The sequence below is a fragment of the Mixophyes fleayi genome, chromosome 3 (genome assembly GCF_038048845.1).
Source record: "Mixophyes fleayi isolate aMixFle1 chromosome 3, aMixFle1.hap1, whole genome shotgun sequence".
In the NCBI taxonomy this organism is placed as follows: Eukaryota; Metazoa; Chordata; class Amphibia; order Anura; family Limnodynastidae; genus Mixophyes; species Mixophyes fleayi.
In genome coordinates this window covers 5,339,147-5,354,560 of record NC_134404.1, presented here as the reverse complement: position 1 = coordinate 5,354,560, position 15,414 = coordinate 5,339,147, and the positions used below count along the sequence as shown (strand labels likewise).

General features: G+C 39.3%; 12 non-coding genes across 12 annotated transcripts; all 12 read left to right on the top strand.

Moving 5' to 3' along the window:
* The first annotated feature begins 8 nt into the window (after positions 1-8).
* TRNAY-GUA (transfer RNA tyrosine (anticodon GUA)) lies at positions 9-98 on the top strand. Its single transcript is given in 2 exon segments — positions 9-45; positions 63-98. It is a non-coding gene; the product is annotated as a tRNA-Tyr (tRNA).
* Positions 99-1,765: 1,667 nt separating this feature from the next.
* Positions 1,766-1,855, top strand: TRNAY-GUA (transfer RNA tyrosine (anticodon GUA)). Its single transcript is given in 2 exon segments — positions 1,766-1,802; positions 1,820-1,855. It is a non-coding gene; the product is annotated as a tRNA-Tyr (tRNA).
* Positions 1,856-2,460: 605 nt separating this feature from the next.
* Positions 2,461-2,532, top strand: TRNAE-UUC (transfer RNA glutamic acid (anticodon UUC)). The gene has a single exon. It is a non-coding gene; the product is annotated as a tRNA-Glu (tRNA).
* A 2,749-nt stretch (positions 2,533-5,281) lies between these two features.
* TRNAY-GUA (transfer RNA tyrosine (anticodon GUA)) lies at positions 5,282-5,371 on the top strand. Its single transcript is given in 2 exon segments — positions 5,282-5,318; positions 5,336-5,371. It is a non-coding gene; the product is annotated as a tRNA-Tyr (tRNA).
* Positions 5,372-7,038: 1,667 nt separating this feature from the next.
* Positions 7,039-7,128, top strand: TRNAY-GUA (transfer RNA tyrosine (anticodon GUA)). Its single transcript is given in 2 exon segments — positions 7,039-7,075; positions 7,093-7,128. It is a non-coding gene; the product is annotated as a tRNA-Tyr (tRNA).
* A 605-nt stretch (positions 7,129-7,733) lies between these two features.
* TRNAE-UUC (transfer RNA glutamic acid (anticodon UUC)) lies at positions 7,734-7,805 on the top strand. Its single transcript has one exon. It is a non-coding gene; the product is annotated as a tRNA-Glu (tRNA).
* Positions 7,806-8,796: 991 nt separating this feature from the next.
* TRNAY-GUA (transfer RNA tyrosine (anticodon GUA)) lies at positions 8,797-8,886 on the top strand. Its single transcript is given in 2 exon segments — positions 8,797-8,833; positions 8,851-8,886. It is a non-coding gene; the product is annotated as a tRNA-Tyr (tRNA).
* Positions 8,887-9,491: 605 nt separating this feature from the next.
* TRNAE-UUC (transfer RNA glutamic acid (anticodon UUC)) lies at positions 9,492-9,563 on the top strand. The gene has a single exon. It is a non-coding gene; the product is annotated as a tRNA-Glu (tRNA).
* Positions 9,564-10,554: 991 nt separating this feature from the next.
* On the top strand, positions 10,555-10,645 carry TRNAY-GUA (transfer RNA tyrosine (anticodon GUA)). The gene is given in 2 exon segments: positions 10,555-10,591; positions 10,609-10,645. It is a non-coding gene; the product is annotated as a tRNA-Tyr (tRNA).
* A 604-nt stretch (positions 10,646-11,249) lies between these two features.
* Positions 11,250-11,321, top strand: TRNAE-UUC (transfer RNA glutamic acid (anticodon UUC)). Its single transcript has one exon. It is a non-coding gene; the product is annotated as a tRNA-Glu (tRNA).
* Positions 11,322-13,007: 1,686 nt separating this feature from the next.
* On the top strand, positions 13,008-13,079 carry TRNAE-UUC (transfer RNA glutamic acid (anticodon UUC)). The gene has a single exon. It is a non-coding gene; the product is annotated as a tRNA-Glu (tRNA).
* A 991-nt stretch (positions 13,080-14,070) lies between these two features.
* TRNAY-GUA (transfer RNA tyrosine (anticodon GUA)) lies at positions 14,071-14,160 on the top strand. Its single transcript is given in 2 exon segments — positions 14,071-14,107; positions 14,125-14,160. It is a non-coding gene; the product is annotated as a tRNA-Tyr (tRNA).
* The last annotated feature ends 1,254 nt before the right edge of the window (positions 14,161-15,414 follow it).

Sequence of the window (15,414 nt, the reverse complement as noted above, 5' to 3'; positions counted from 1 at the left end):
AGCACAATCCTTCGATAGCTCAGCTGGTAGAGCGGAGGACTGTAGAGGAAATTGGTACAGAAATCCTTAGGTCGCTGGTTCAACTCCGGCTCGAAGGAAAGTTTTTCATATCATTTTAGAGGGCAATTTCTGACATATTAAATACCCAGAAATATGCATGGCTCATGCTGTTTGTCTTTAATAGTCAGAGAAACTGTAACTTGTTTTCATTTCTGCTGCCTGTTAATCATCCTGCATGCTGCTGAGCCTCTAGTAGGGCAATTATGGTTTCTGTGCTCTGTTGAAGTACAGTGCAGAGGCAGGTGATAGAGACACGAGTTCTGTTACTGGGGATACTTTCCATAGCTCTTTGCAACTCATTAAAATGGAAATGAGAACCTTTTCCACTTCTTGGAAAGTGGCCTCCAGACATCACACATGGATTTATTGCATTGTTACCTATACTGCTGGATTGGCATTTATAAATCTGCAAGTGGTCAGGGACGTGCCGTGATGATGCAAATCACATCATCAAACATTGCCCACCTCACTAATCACTGAGTGGTCTGGAGCGTGATGATGAAATTAGTGTCATCTTAGGCCATGCCAAACCCACTCCATGTCACCACCTGGTTAAATATGAAATACACAGAGAGTTAAGATACATTACAGCAAAGCATGATATATTTGTTCTGCTGCTATGCTGAAACACTCAACGGAAATGTCCTATATGGTCTAGCTTTAGGATTCCTGGTTTTCACCCAGGCGGCCTGGGTTCGACTCCCGGTATGGGAAGTTGAAGCTTTTTTGAATGGCAGCAACAGTACCACTTGTTTAATGCTCTGTTGATCTCAGCAACAAAATCCAGGAGAAACTGTGCTTTGGTTATGGAAATGGGATGTGGTGAAATCCACAGTATTTATATACCTCCCAACATTTCTGTATCCAAAATTAGGACAGAACTGGTCTGACCCCATATTTCAACATCCATCTTCCAAATTTCGAGTGGGACAACCCTATTTTATATGTAACACATCCTTCATGTGAAAAAAAAGAACTCTTGAACTTGTGGATCAATGGGTTTCCAGGGAGAGTTCACAACTTTTTAATGGTGCAGTAGGGATGTTCTGAATGAAACTAGACTACGCCAATGCTTACAAACCAATAATGTCTGCTTCTGTGCCCAGAATTTCTCCTCTTTCCTTAATCAGCATATAAAAGACAGGTTTAAGAGACTACGGATGTGAACTGAAATACAATATTACTTCTGAAATCCCATGGATCTGAACACATAGAAGATGCAATGTAAAAACAGAGAGTACTGTGAGAAATAGTGGTGGCAGCGTGGACCATTGACTAGAAATCCATTTTTGTCTCACTGGGCAAAAGTTTGACAATTTGTCACCACAATTTCTGGAATTTTCATCAATTAAAAAAGTCAAGCTAAATTGGAGAATGCAGAAGAGGTTGAAAATTTTCCAGCATTTTTAATCTTGACGTAAAGGCGTCTGCAGTTGGAAAGTCTAAGGAAGCTGTTTTCCCAACTATTTCTGAAGCTAATTAATTCAAAATGAACAAATAAAAATCAAACTTTTAATGATGTATTACCAATTATTAAACATGACAATTTTTACAACTTTTGATGAGCAAGTAGACCAGAAATAAAAATGTGGATCTCTTTATCTAGACAAGCAATTTTTCTGTTTTATGGATAATTCAATTCTGTTTGTGTTTTCACTCAGTCAGATGTAGTGCACATGACATCAGAAGTCCTCTAAAGCACAATCCTTCGATAGCTCAGCTGGTAGAGCGGAGGACTGTAGAGGAAATTGGTACAGAAATCCTTAGGTTGCTGGTTCAACTCCGGCTTGAAGGAAAGTTTTTCATATCATTTTAGAGGGCAATTTCTGACATATTAAATAGCCAGAAATATGCATGACTCATGCTGTTTATCTTTAATAGTCAGAGAAACTGTAACTTGTTTTCATTTCTGCTGCCTGTTAATCATCCTGCATGCTGCTGAGCCTCTAGTAGGGCAATTATGGTTTCTGTGCTCTGTTGAAGTACAGTGCAGAGGCAGGTGATAGAGACACGAGTTCTGTTACTGGGGATACTTTCCATAGCTCTTTGCAACTCATTAAAATGGAAATGAGAACCTTTTCCACTTCTTGGAAAGTGGCCTACAGACATCACACATGGATTTATTGCATTGTTACCTATCCTGCTGGATTGGCATTTACAAATCTGCAAGTGGTCAGGGACGTGCCGTGATGATGCAAATCACATCATCAAACATTGCCCACCTCACTGATCACTGAGTGGTCTGGAGCGTGATGATGAAATTAGTGTCATCTTAGGCCATGCCAAACCCACTCAATGTCACCACCTGGTTAAATATGAAATACACAGAGAGTTAAGATACATTACAGCAAAGCATGATATATTTGTTCTGCTGCTATGCTGAAACACTCAACGGAAAAGTCCCATATGGTCTAGCAGTTAGGATTCCTGGTTTTCACCCAGGTGGCCTGGGTTCGACTCCCGGTATGGGAAGTTGAAGCTTTTTTGAATGGCAGCAACAGTACCACTTGTTTAATGCTCTGTTGATCTCAGCAACAAAATCCAGGAGAAACTGTGCTTTGGTTATGGAAATGGGATGTGGTCAAATCCACAGTATTTATATACCTCCCAACATTTCTGTATCCAAAATTAGGACAGAACTGGTCTGACCCCATATTTCAACATCCATCTTCCAAATTTCGAGTGGGACAACCCTATTTTATATGTAACACATCCTTCATGTGAAAAAAAAGAACTCTTGAACTTGTGGATCAATGGGTTTCCAGGGAGAGTTCACAACTTTTTAATGGTGCAGTAGGGATGTTCTGAATGAAACTAGACTACGCCAATGCTTACAAACCAATAATGTCTGCTTCTGTGCCCAGAATTTCTCCTCTTTCCTTAATCAGCATATAAAAGACAGGTTTAAGAGACTACGGATGTGAACTTAAATACAATATTACTTCTGAAATCCCATGGATCTGAACACATAGAAGATGCAATGTAAAAACAGAGAGTACTGTGAGAAATAGTGGTGGCAGCGTGGACCATTGACTAGAAATCCATTTTTGTCTCACTGGGCAAAAGTTTGACAATTTGTCACCACAATTTCTGGAATTTTCATCAATTAAAAAAGTCAAGCTAAATTGGAGAATGCAGAAGAGGTTGAAAATTTTTCAGCATTTTTAATCTTGACGTAAAGGCGTCTGCAGTTGGAAAGTCTAAGGAAGCTGTTTTCCCAACTATTTCTGAAGCTAATTAATTCAAAATGAACAAATAAAAATCAAACTTTTAATGATGTATTACCAATTATTAAACATGACAATTTTTACAACTTTTGATGAGCAAGTAGACCAGAAATAAAAATGTGGATCTCTTTATCTAGACAAGCAATTTTTCTGTTTTATGGATAATTCAATTCTGTTTGTGTTTTCACTCAGTCAGATGTAGTGCACATGACATCAGAAGTCCTCTAAAGCACAATCCTTCGATAGCTCAGCTGGTAGAGCGGAGGACTGTAGAGGAAATTGGTACAGAAATCCTTAGGTCGCTGGTTCAACTCCAGCTCAAAGGAAAGTTTTTCATATCATTTTAGAGGGCAATTTCTGACATATTAAATAGCCAGAAATATGCATGACTCATGCTGTTTATCTTTAATAGTCAGAGAAACTGTAACTTGTTTTCATTTCTGCTGCCTGTTAATCATCCTGCATGCTGCTGAGCCTCTAGTAGGGCAATTATGGTTTCTGTGCTCTGTTGAAGTACAGTGCAGAGGCAGGTGATAGAGACACGAGTTCTGTTACTGGGGATACTTTCCATAGCTCTTTGCAACTCATTAAAATGGAAATGAGAACCTTTTCCACTTCTTGGAAAGTGGCCTACAGACATCACACATGGATTTATTGCATTGTTACCTATCCTGCTGGATTGGCATTTACAAATCTGCAAGTGGTCAGGGACGTGCCGTGATGATGCAAATCACATCATCAAACATTGCCCACCTCACTGATCACTGAGTGGTCTGGAGCGTGATGATGAAATTAGTGTCATCTTAGGCCATGCCAAACCCACTCAATGTCACCACCTGGTTAAATATGAAATACACAGAGAGTTAAGATACATTACAGCAAAGCATGATATATTTGTTCTGCTGCTATGCTGAAACACTCAACGGAAAAGTCCCATATGGTCTAGCAGTTAGGATTCCTGGTTTTCACCCAGGTGGCCTGGTTTCAACTCCCGGTATGGGAAGTTGAAGCTTTTTTGAATGGCAGCAACAGTACCACTTGTTTAATGCTCTGTTGATCTCAGCAACAAAATCCAGGAGAAACTGTGCTTTGGTTATGGAAATGGGATGTGGTCAAATCCACAGTATTTATATACCTCCCAACATTTCTGTATCCAAAATTAGGACAGAACTGGTCTGACCCCATATTTCAACATCCATCTTCCAAATTTCGAGTGGGACAACCGTATTTTATATGTAACACATCCTTCATGTGAAAAAAAAGAACTCTTGAACTTGTGTATCAATGGGTTTCCAGGGAGAGTTCACAACTTTTTAATGGTGCAGTAGGGATGTTCTGAATGAAACTAGACTACGCCAATGCTTACAAACCAATAATGTCTGCTTCTGTGCCCAGAATTTCTCCGCTTTCCTTAATCAGCATACAAAGGACAGGTTTAAGAGACCACGGATGGGAACTGAAATACAATATTACTTCTGAAATCCCATGGATCTGAACCCATAGAAGATGCATTGTAAAAACAGAGAGTACTGTGAGAAATAGTGGTGGCAGCGTGGACCATTGACTAGAAATCCATTTTTGTCTCACTGGGCAAAAGTTTGACAATTTGTCACCACAATTTCTGGAATTTTCATCAATTAAAAAAGTCAAGCTAAATTGGAGAACGCAGAAGAGGTTGAAAATTTTCCAGCATTTTTAATCTTGACGTAAAGGCGTCTGCAGTTGGAAAATCTAAGGAAGCTGTTTTCCCAACTATTTCTGAAGCTAATTAATTCAAAATGAACAAATAAAAATCAAACTTTTAATGATGTATTACCAATTATTAAATATGACAAATGTTACAACTTTTGATGAGCAAGTAGACCAGAAATAAAAATGTGGATCTCTTTATCTAGACAAGCAATTTTTCTGTTTTATGGATATTTCAATTCTGTTTGTGTTTTCACTCAGTCAGATGTAGTGCACATGACATCAGAAATCCTCTAAAGCACAATCCTTCGATAGCTCAGCTGGTAGAGCGGAGGACTGTAGAGGAAATTGGTACAGAAATCCTTAGGTCGCTGGTTCAACTCCGGCTCGAAGGAAAGTTTTTCATATCATTTTAGAGGGCAATTTCTGACATATTAAATACCCAGAAATATGCATGGCTCATGCTGTTTGTCTTTAATAGTCAGAGAAACTGTAACTTGTTTTCATTTCTGCTGCCTGTTAATCATCCTGCATGCTGCTGAGCCTCTAGTAGGGCAATTATGGTTTCTGTGCTCTGTTGAAGTACAGTGCAGAGGCAGGTGATAGAGACACGAGTTCTGTTACTGGGGATACTTTCCATAGCTCTTTGCAACTCATTAAAATGGAAATGAGAACCTTTTCCACTTCTTGGAAAGTGGCCTCCAGACATCACACATGGATTTATTGCATTGTTACCTATACTGCTGGATTGGCATTTATAAATCTGCAAGTGGTCAGGGACGTGCCGTGATGATGCAAATCACATCATCAAACATTGCCCACCTCACTAATCACTGAGTGGTCTGGAGCGTGATGATGAAATTAGTGTCATCTTAGGCCATGCCAAACCCACTCCATGTCACCACCTGGTTAAATATGAAATACACAGAGAGTTAAGATACATTACAGCAAAGCATGATATATTTGTTCTGCTGCTATGCTGAAACACTCAACGGAAATGTCCTATATGGTCTAGCTTTAGGATTCCTGGTTTTCACCCAGGCGGCCTGGGTTCGACTCCCGGTATGGGAAGTTGAAGCTTTTTTGAATGGCAGCAACAGTACCACTTGTTTAATGCTCTGTTGATCTCAGCAACAAAATCCAGGAGAAACTGTGCTTTGGTTATGGAAATGGGATGTGGTGAAATCCACAGTATTTATATACCTCCCAACATTTCTGTATCCAAAATTAGGACAGAACTGGTCTGACCCCATATTTCAACATCCATCTTCCAAATTTCGAGTGGGACAACCCTATTTTATATGTAACACATCCTTCATGTGAAAAAAAAGAACTCTTGAACTTGTGGATCAATGGGTTTCCAGGGAGAGTTCACAACTTTTTAATGGTGCAGTAGGGATGTTCTGAATGAAACTAGACTACGCCAATGCTTACAAACCAATAATGTCTGCTTCTGTGCCCAGAATTTCTCCTCTTTCCTTAATCAGCATATAAAAGACAGGTTTAAGAGACTACGGATGTGAACTGAAATACAATATTACTTCTGAAATCCCATGGATCTGAACACATAGAAGATGCAATGTAAAAACAGAGAGTACTGTGAGAAATAGTGGTGGCAGCGTGGACCATTGACTAGAAATCCATTTTTGTCTCACTGGGCAAAAGTTTGACAATTTGTCACCACAATTTCTGGAATTTTCATCAATTAAAAAAGTCAAGCTAAATTGGAGAATGCAGAAGAGGTTGAAAATTTTCCAGCATTTTTAATCTTGACGTAAAGGCGTCTGCAGTTGGAAAGTCTAAGGAAGCTGTTTTCCCAACTATTTCTGAAGCTAATTAATTCAAAATGAACAAATAAAAATCAAACTTTTAATGATGTATTACCAATTATTAAACATGACAATTTTTACAACTTTTGATGAGCAAGTAGACCAGAAATAAAAATGTGGATCTCTTTATCTAGACAAGCAATTTTTCTGTTTTATGGATAATTCAATTCTGTTTGTGTTTTCACTCAGTCAGATGTAGTGCACATGACATCAGAAGTCCTCTAAAGCACAATCCTTCGATAGCTCAGCTGGTAGAGCGGAGGACTGTAGAGGAAATTGGTACAGAAATCCTTAGGTCGCTGGTTCAACTCCGGCTTGAAGGAAAGTTTTTCATATCATTTTAGAGGGCAATTTCTGACATATTAAATAGCCAGAAATATGCATGACTCATGCTGTTTATCTTTAATAGTCAGAGAAACTGTAACTTGTTTTCATTTCTGCTGCCTGTTAATCATCCTGCATGCTGCTGAGCCTCTAGTAGGGCAATTATGGTTTCTGTGCTCTGTTGAAGTACAGTGCAGAGGCAGGTGATAGAGACACGAGTTCTGTTACTGGGGATACTTTCCATAGCTCTTTGCAACTCATTAAAATGGAAATGAGAACCTTTTCCACTTCTTGGAAAGTGGCCTACAGACATCACACATGGATTTATTGCATTGTTACCTATCCTGCTGGATTGGCATTTACAAATCTGCAAGTGGTCAGGGACGTGCCGTGATGATGCAAATCACATCATCAAACATTGCCCACCTCACTGATCACTGAGTGGTCTGGAGCGTGATGATGAAATTAGTGTCATCTTAGGCCATGCCAAACCCACTCAATGTCACCACCTGGTTAAATATGAAATACACAGAGAGTTAAGATACATTACAGCAAAGCATGATATATTTGTTCTGCTGCTATGCTGAAACACTCAACGGAAAAGTCCCATATGGTCTAGCAGTTAGGATTCCTGGTTTTCACCCAGGTGGCCCGGGTTCGACTCCCGGTATGGGAAGTTGAAGCTTTTTTGAATGGCAGCAACAGTACCACTTGTTTAATGCTCTGTTGATCTCAGCAACAAAATCCAGGAGAAACTGTGCTTTGGTTATGGAAATGGGATGTGGTCAAATCCACAGTATTTATATACCTCCCAACATTTCTGTATCCAAAATTAGGACAGAACTGGTCTGACCCCATATTTCAACATCCATCTTCCAAATTTCGAGTGGGACAACCGTATTTTATATGTAACACATCCTTCATGTGAAAAAAAAGAACTCTTGAACTTGTGTATCAATGGGTTTCCAGGGAGAGTTCACAACTTTTTAATGGTGCAGTAGGGATGTTCTGAATGAAACTAGACTACGCCAATGCTTACAAACCAATAATGTCTGCTTCTGTGCCCAGAATTTCTCCGCTTTCCTTAATCAGCATACAAAGGACAGGTTTAAGAGACCACGGATGGGAACTGAAATACAATATTACTTCTGAAATCCCATGGATCTGAACCCATAGAAGATGCATTGTAAAAACAGAGAGTACTGTGAGAAATATTGGTGGCAGCGTGGACCATTGACTAGAAATCCATTTTTGTCTCACTGGGCAAAAGTTTGACAATTTGTCACCACAATTTCTGGAATTTTCATCAATTAAAAAAGTCAAGCTAAATTGGAGAACGCAGAAGAGGTTGAAAATTTTCCAGCATTTTTAATCTTGAAGTAAAGGCGTCTGCAGTTGGAAAATCTAAGGAAGCTGTTTTCCCAACTATTTCTGAAGCTAATTAATTCAAAATGAACAAATAAAAATCAAACTTTTAATGATGTATTACCAATTATTAAATATGACAATTTTTACAACTTTTGATGAGCAAGTAGACCAGAAATAAAAATGTGGATCTCTTTATCTAGACAAGCAATTTTTCTGTTTTATGGATATTTCAATTCTGTTTGTGTTTTCACTCAGTCAGATGTAGTGCACATGACATCAGAAATCCTCTAAAGCACAATCCTTCGATAGCTCAGCTGGTAGAGCGGAGGACTGTAGAGGAAATTGGTACAGAAATCCTTAGGTCGCTGGTTCAATTCCGGCTCGAAGGAACGTTTTTCATATCAGTTTAGAGGGCAATTTCTGACATATTAAATACCCAGAAATATGCATGACTCATGCTGTTTATCTTTAATAGTCAGAGAAACTGTAACTTGTTTTCATTTCTGCTGCCTGTTAATCTTCCTGCATGCTGCTGAGCCTCTAGTAGGGCAATTATGGTTTCTGTGCTCTGTTGAAGTACAGTGCAGAGGCAGGTGATAGAGACACGAGTTCTGTTACTGGGGATACTTTCCATAGCTCTTTGCAACTCATTAAAATGGAAATGAGAACCTTTTCCACTTCTTGGAAAGTGGCCTACAGACATCACACATGGATTTATTGCATTGTTACCTATCCTGCTGGATTGGCATTTACAAATCTGCAAGTGGTCAGGGACGTGCCGTGATGATGCAAATCACATCATCAAACATTGCCCACCTCACTGATCACTGAGTGGTCTTGAGCGTGATGATGAAATTAGTGTCATCTTAGGCCATGCCAAACCCACTCCATGTCACCACCTGGTTAAATATGAAATACACAGAGAGTTAAGATACATTACAGCAAAGCATGATATATTTGTTCTGCTGCTATGCTGAAACACTCAACAGAAAAGTCCCATATGGTCTAGCAGTTAGGATTCCTGGTTTTCACCCAGGTGGCCCGGGTTCGACTCCCGGTATGGGAAGGTGAAGCTTTTTTGAATGGCAGCAACAGTACCACTTGTTTAATGCTCTGTTGATCTCAGCAACAAAATCCAGGAGAAACTGTGCTTTGGTTATGGAAATGGGATGTGGTGAAATCCACAGTATTTATATACCTCCCAACATTTCTGTATCCAAAATTAGGACAGAACTGGTCTGACCCCATATTTCAACATCCATCTTCCAAATTTCGAGTGGGACAACCCTATTTTATATGTAACACATCCTTCATGTGAAAAAAAAGAACTCTTGAACTTGTGGATCAATGGGTTTCCAGGGAGAGTTCACAACTTTTTAATGGTGCAGTAGGGATGTTCTGAATGAAACTAGACTACGCCAATGCTTACAAACCAATAATGTCTGCTTCTGTGCCCAGAATTTCTCCGCTTTCCTTAATCAGCATACAAAGGACAGGTTTAAGACACCACGGATGGGAACTGAAATACAATATTACTTCTGAAATCCCATGGATCTGAACCCATAGAAGATGCATTATAAAAACAGAGAGTACTGTGAGAAATAGTGGTGGCAGCGTGGACCATTGACTAGAAATCCATTTTTGTCTCACTGGGCAAAAGTTTGACAATTTGTCACCACAATTTCTGGAATTTTCATCAATTAAAAAAGTCAAGCTAAATTGGAGAACACAGAAGAGGTTGAAAATTTTCCAGCATTTTTAATCTTGACGTAAAGGCGTCTGCAGTTGGAAAATCTAAGGAAGCTGTTTTCCCAACTATTTCTGAAGCTAATTAATTCAAAATGAACAAATAAAAATCAAACTTTTAATGATGTATTACCAATTATTAAATATGACAATTTTTACAACTTTTGATGAGCAAGTAGACCAGAAATAAAAATGTGGATCTCTTTATCTAGACAAGCAATTTTTCTGTTTTATGGATATTTCAATTCTGTTTGTGTTTTCACTCAGTCAGATGTAGTGCACATGACATCAGAAATCCTCTAAAGCACAATTCTTCGATAGCTCAGCTGGTAGAGCGGAGGACTGTAGAGGAAATTGGTACAGAAATCCTTAGGTCGCTGGTTCAATTCCGGCTTGAAGGAAAGTTTTTCATATCAGTTTAGAGGGCAATTTCTGACATATTAAATACCCAGAAATATGCATGACTCATGCTGTTTATCTTTAATAGTCAGAGAAACTGTAACTTGTTTTCATTTCTGCTGCCTGTTAATCTTCCTGCATGCTGCTGAGCCTCTAGTAGGGCAATTATGGTTTCTGTGCTCTGTTGAAGTACAGTGCAGAGGCAGGTGATAGAGACACGAGTTCTGTTACTGGGGATACTTTCCATAGCTCTTTGCAACTCATTAAAATGGAAATGAGAACCTTTCCCACTTCTTGGAAAGTGGCCTACAGACATCACACATGGATTTATTGCATTGTTACCTATCCTGCTGGATTGGCATTTACAAATCTGCAAGTGGTCAGGGACGTGCCGTGATGATGCAAATCACATCATCAAACATTGCCCACCTCACTGATCACTGAGTGGTCTGGAGCGTAATGATGAAATTAGTGTCATCTTAGGCCATGCCAAACCCACTCCATGTCACCACCTGGTTAAATATGAAATACACAGAGAGTTAAGATACATTACAGCAAAGCATGATATATTTGTTCTGCTGCTATGCTGAAACACTCAACGAAAAAGTCCCATATGGTCTAGCGGTTAGGATTCCTGGTTTTCACCCAGGCGGCCCGGGTTCGACTCCCGGTATGGGAAGTTGAAGCTTTTTTGAATGGCAGCAACAGTACCACTTGTTTAATGCTCTGTTGATCTCAGCAACAAAATCCAGGAGAAACTGTGCTTTGGTTATGGAAATGGGATGTGGTCAAATCCACAGTATTTATATACCTCCCAACATTTCTGTATCCAAAATTAGGACAGAACTGGTCTGACCCCATATTTCAACATCCATCTTCCAAATTTCGAGTGGGACAACCCTATTTTATATGTAACACATCCTTCATGTGAAAAAAAAGAACTCTTGAACTTGTGGATCAATGGGTTTCCAGGGAGAGTTCACAACTTTTTAATGGTGCAGTAGGGATGTTCTGAATGAAACTAGACTACGCCAATGCTTACAAACCAATAATGTCTGCTTCTGTGCCCAGAATTTCTCCTCTTTCCTTAATCAGCATATAAAAGACAGGTTTAAGAGACTACGGATGTGAACTGAAATACAATATTACTTCTGAAATCCCATGGATCTGAACACATAGAAGATGCAATGTAAAAACAGAGAGTACTGTGAGAAATAGTGGTGGCAGCGTGGACCATTGACTAGAAATCCATTTTTGTCTCACTGGGCAAAAGTTTGACAATTTGTCACCACAATTTCTGGAATTTTCATCAATTAAAAAAGTCAAGCTAAATTGGAGAATGCAGAAGAGGTTGAAAATTTTCCAGCATTTTTAATCTTGACGTAAAGGCGTCTGCAGTTGGAAAGTCTAAGGAAGCTGTTTTCCCAACTATTTCTGAAGCTAATTAATTCAAGATGAACAAATAAAAATCAAACTTTTAATGATGTATTACCAATTATTAAACATGACAATTTTTACAACTTTTGATGAGCAAGTAGACCAGAAATAAAAATGTGGATCTCTTTATCTAGACAAGCAATTTTTCTGTTTTATGGATAATTCAATTCTGTTTGTGTTTTCACTCAGTCAGATGTAGTGCACATGACATCAGAAGTCCTCTAAAGCACAATCCTTCGATAGCTCAGCTGGTAGAGCGGAGGACTGTAGAGGAAATTGGTACAGAAATCCTTAGGTCGCTGGTTCAACTCCGGCTCGAATGAAAGTTTTTCATATCATTTTAGAGGGCAATTTCTGACATATTAAATAGCCAGAAATATGCATGACTCATGCTGTTTATCTTTAATAGTCAGAGAAACTGTAACTTGTTTTCATTTCTGCTGCCTGTTAATCATCCTGCATGCTGCTGAGCCTCTAGTAGGGCAATTATGGTTTCTGTGCTCTGTTGAAGTACAGTGCAGAGGCAGGTGATAGAGACACGAGTTCTGCTACTGGGGATACTTTCCATAGCTCTTTGCAACTCATTAAAATGGAAATGAGAACCTTTTCCACTTCTTGGAAAGTGGCCTACAGACATCACACATGGATTTATTGCATTGTTACCTATCCTGCTGGATTGGCATTTACAAATCTGCAAGTGGTCAGGGACGTGCCGTGATGATGCAAATCACATCATCAAACATTGCCCACCTCACTGATCACTGAGTGGTCTGGAGCGTGATGATGAAATTAGTGTCATCTTAGGCCATGCCAAACCCACTCCATGTCACCACCTGGTTAAATATGAAATACACAGAGAGTTAAGATACATTACAGCAAAGCATGATATATTTGTTCTGCTGCTATGCTGAAACACTCAACAGAAAAGTCCCATATGGTCTAGCAGTTAGGATTCCTGGTTTTCACCCAGGTGGCCCGGGTTCGACTCCCGGTATGGGAAGTTGAAGCTTTTTTGAATGGCAGCAACAGTACCACTTGTTTAATGCTCTGTTGATCTCAGCAACAAAATCCAGGAGAAACTGTGCTTTGGTTATGGAAATGGGATGTGGTCAAATCCACAGTATTTATATACCTCCCAACATTTCTGTATCCAAAATTAGGACAGAACTGGTCTGACCCCATATTTCAACATCCATCTTCCAAATTTCGAGTGGGACAACCGTATTTTATATGTAACACATCCTTCATGTGAAAAAAAAGAACTCTTGAACTTGTGTATCAATGGGTTTCCAGGGAGAGTTCACAACTTTTTAATGGTGCAGTAGGGATGTTCTGAATGAAACTAGACTACGCCAATGCTTACAAACCAATAATGTCTGCTTCTGTGCCCAGAATTTCTCCGCTTTCCTTAATCAGCATACAAAGGACAGGTTTAAGACACCACGGATGGGAACTGAAATACAATATTACTTCTGAAATCCCATGGATCTGAACCCATAGAAGATGCATTGTAAAAACAGAGAGTACTGTGAGAAATAGTGGTGGCAGCGTGGACCATTGACTAGAAATCCATTTTTGTCTCACTGGGCAAAAGTTTGACAATTTGTCACCACAATTTCTGGAATTTTCATCAATTAAAAAAGTCAAGCTAAATTGGAGAACGCAGAAGAGGTTGAAAATTTTCCAGCATTTTTAATCTTGACGTAAAGGCGTCTGCAGTTGGAAAATCTAAGGAAGCTGTTTTCCAAACTATTTCTGAAGCTAATTAATTCAAAATGAACAAATAAAAATCAAACTTTTAATGATGTATTACCAATTATTAAATATGACAATTTTTACAACTTTTGATGAGCAAGTAGACCAGAAATAAAAATGTGGATCTCTTTATCTAGACAAGCAATTTTTCTGTTTTATGGATATTTCAATTCTGTTTGTGTTTTCACTCAGTCAGATGTAGTGCACATGACATCAGAAATCCTCTAAAGCACAATCCTTTGATAGCTCAGCTGGTAGAGCGGAGGACTGTAGAGGAAATTGGTACAGAAATCCTTAGGTTGCTGGTTCAACTCCAGCTCGAAGGAAAGTTTTTATTATCATTTTAGAGGGCAATTTCTGACATATTAAATACCCAGAAATATGCATGACTCATGCTGTTTATCTTTAATAGTCAGAGAAACTGTAACTTGTTTTCATTTCTGCTGCCTGTTAATCATCCTGCATGCTGCTGAGACTCTAGTAGGGCAATTATGGTTTCTGTGCTCTGTTGAAGTACAGTGCAGAGGCAGGTGATAGAGACACGAGTTCTGTTACTGGGGATACTTTCCATAGCTCTTTGCAACTCATTAAAATGGAAATGAGAACCTTTTCCACTTCTTGGAAAGTGGCCTACAGACATCACACATGGATTTATTGCATTGTTACCTATCCTGCTGGATTGGCATTTACAAATCTGCAAGTGGTCAGGGACGTGCCGTGATGATGCAAATCACATCATCAAACATTGCCCACCTCACTGATCACTGAGTGGTCTGGAGCGGGATGATGAAATTAGTGTCATCTTAGGCCATGCCAAACCCACTCCAAGTCACCACCTGGTTAAATATGAAATACACAGAGAGTTAAGATACATTACAGCAAAGCATGATATATTTGTTCTGCTGCTATGCTGAAACACTCAACGGAAAAGTCCCATATGGTCTAGCAGTTAGGATTCCTGGTTTTCACCCAGGTGGCCCGAGTTCGACTCCCGGTATGGGAAGTTGAAGCTTTTTTGAATGGCAGCAACAGTACCACTTGTTTAATGCTCTGTTGATCTCAGCAACAAAATCCAGGAGAAACTGTGCTTTGGTTATGGAAATGGGATGTGGTCAAATCCACAGGATTTATATACCTCCCAACATTTCTGTATCCAAAATTAGGACAGAACTGGTCTGACCCCATATTTCAACATCCATCTTCCAAATTTCGAGTGGGACAACCGTATTTTATATGTAACACATCCTTCATGTGAAAAAAAAGAACTCTTGAACTTGTGTATCAATGGGTTTCCAGGGAGAGTTCACAACTTTTTAATGGTGCAGTAGGGATGTTCTGAATGAAACTAGACTACGCCAATGCTTACAAACCAATAATGTCTGCTTCTGTTCCCAGAATTTCTCCGCTTTCCTTAATCAGCATACAAAGGACAGGTTTAAGACACCACGGATGGGAACTGAAATACAATATTACTTCTGAAATCCCATGGATCTGAACCCATAGAAGATGCATTGTAAAAACAGAGAGTACTGTGAGAAATAGTGGTGGCAGCGTGGACCATTGACTAGAAATCCATTTTT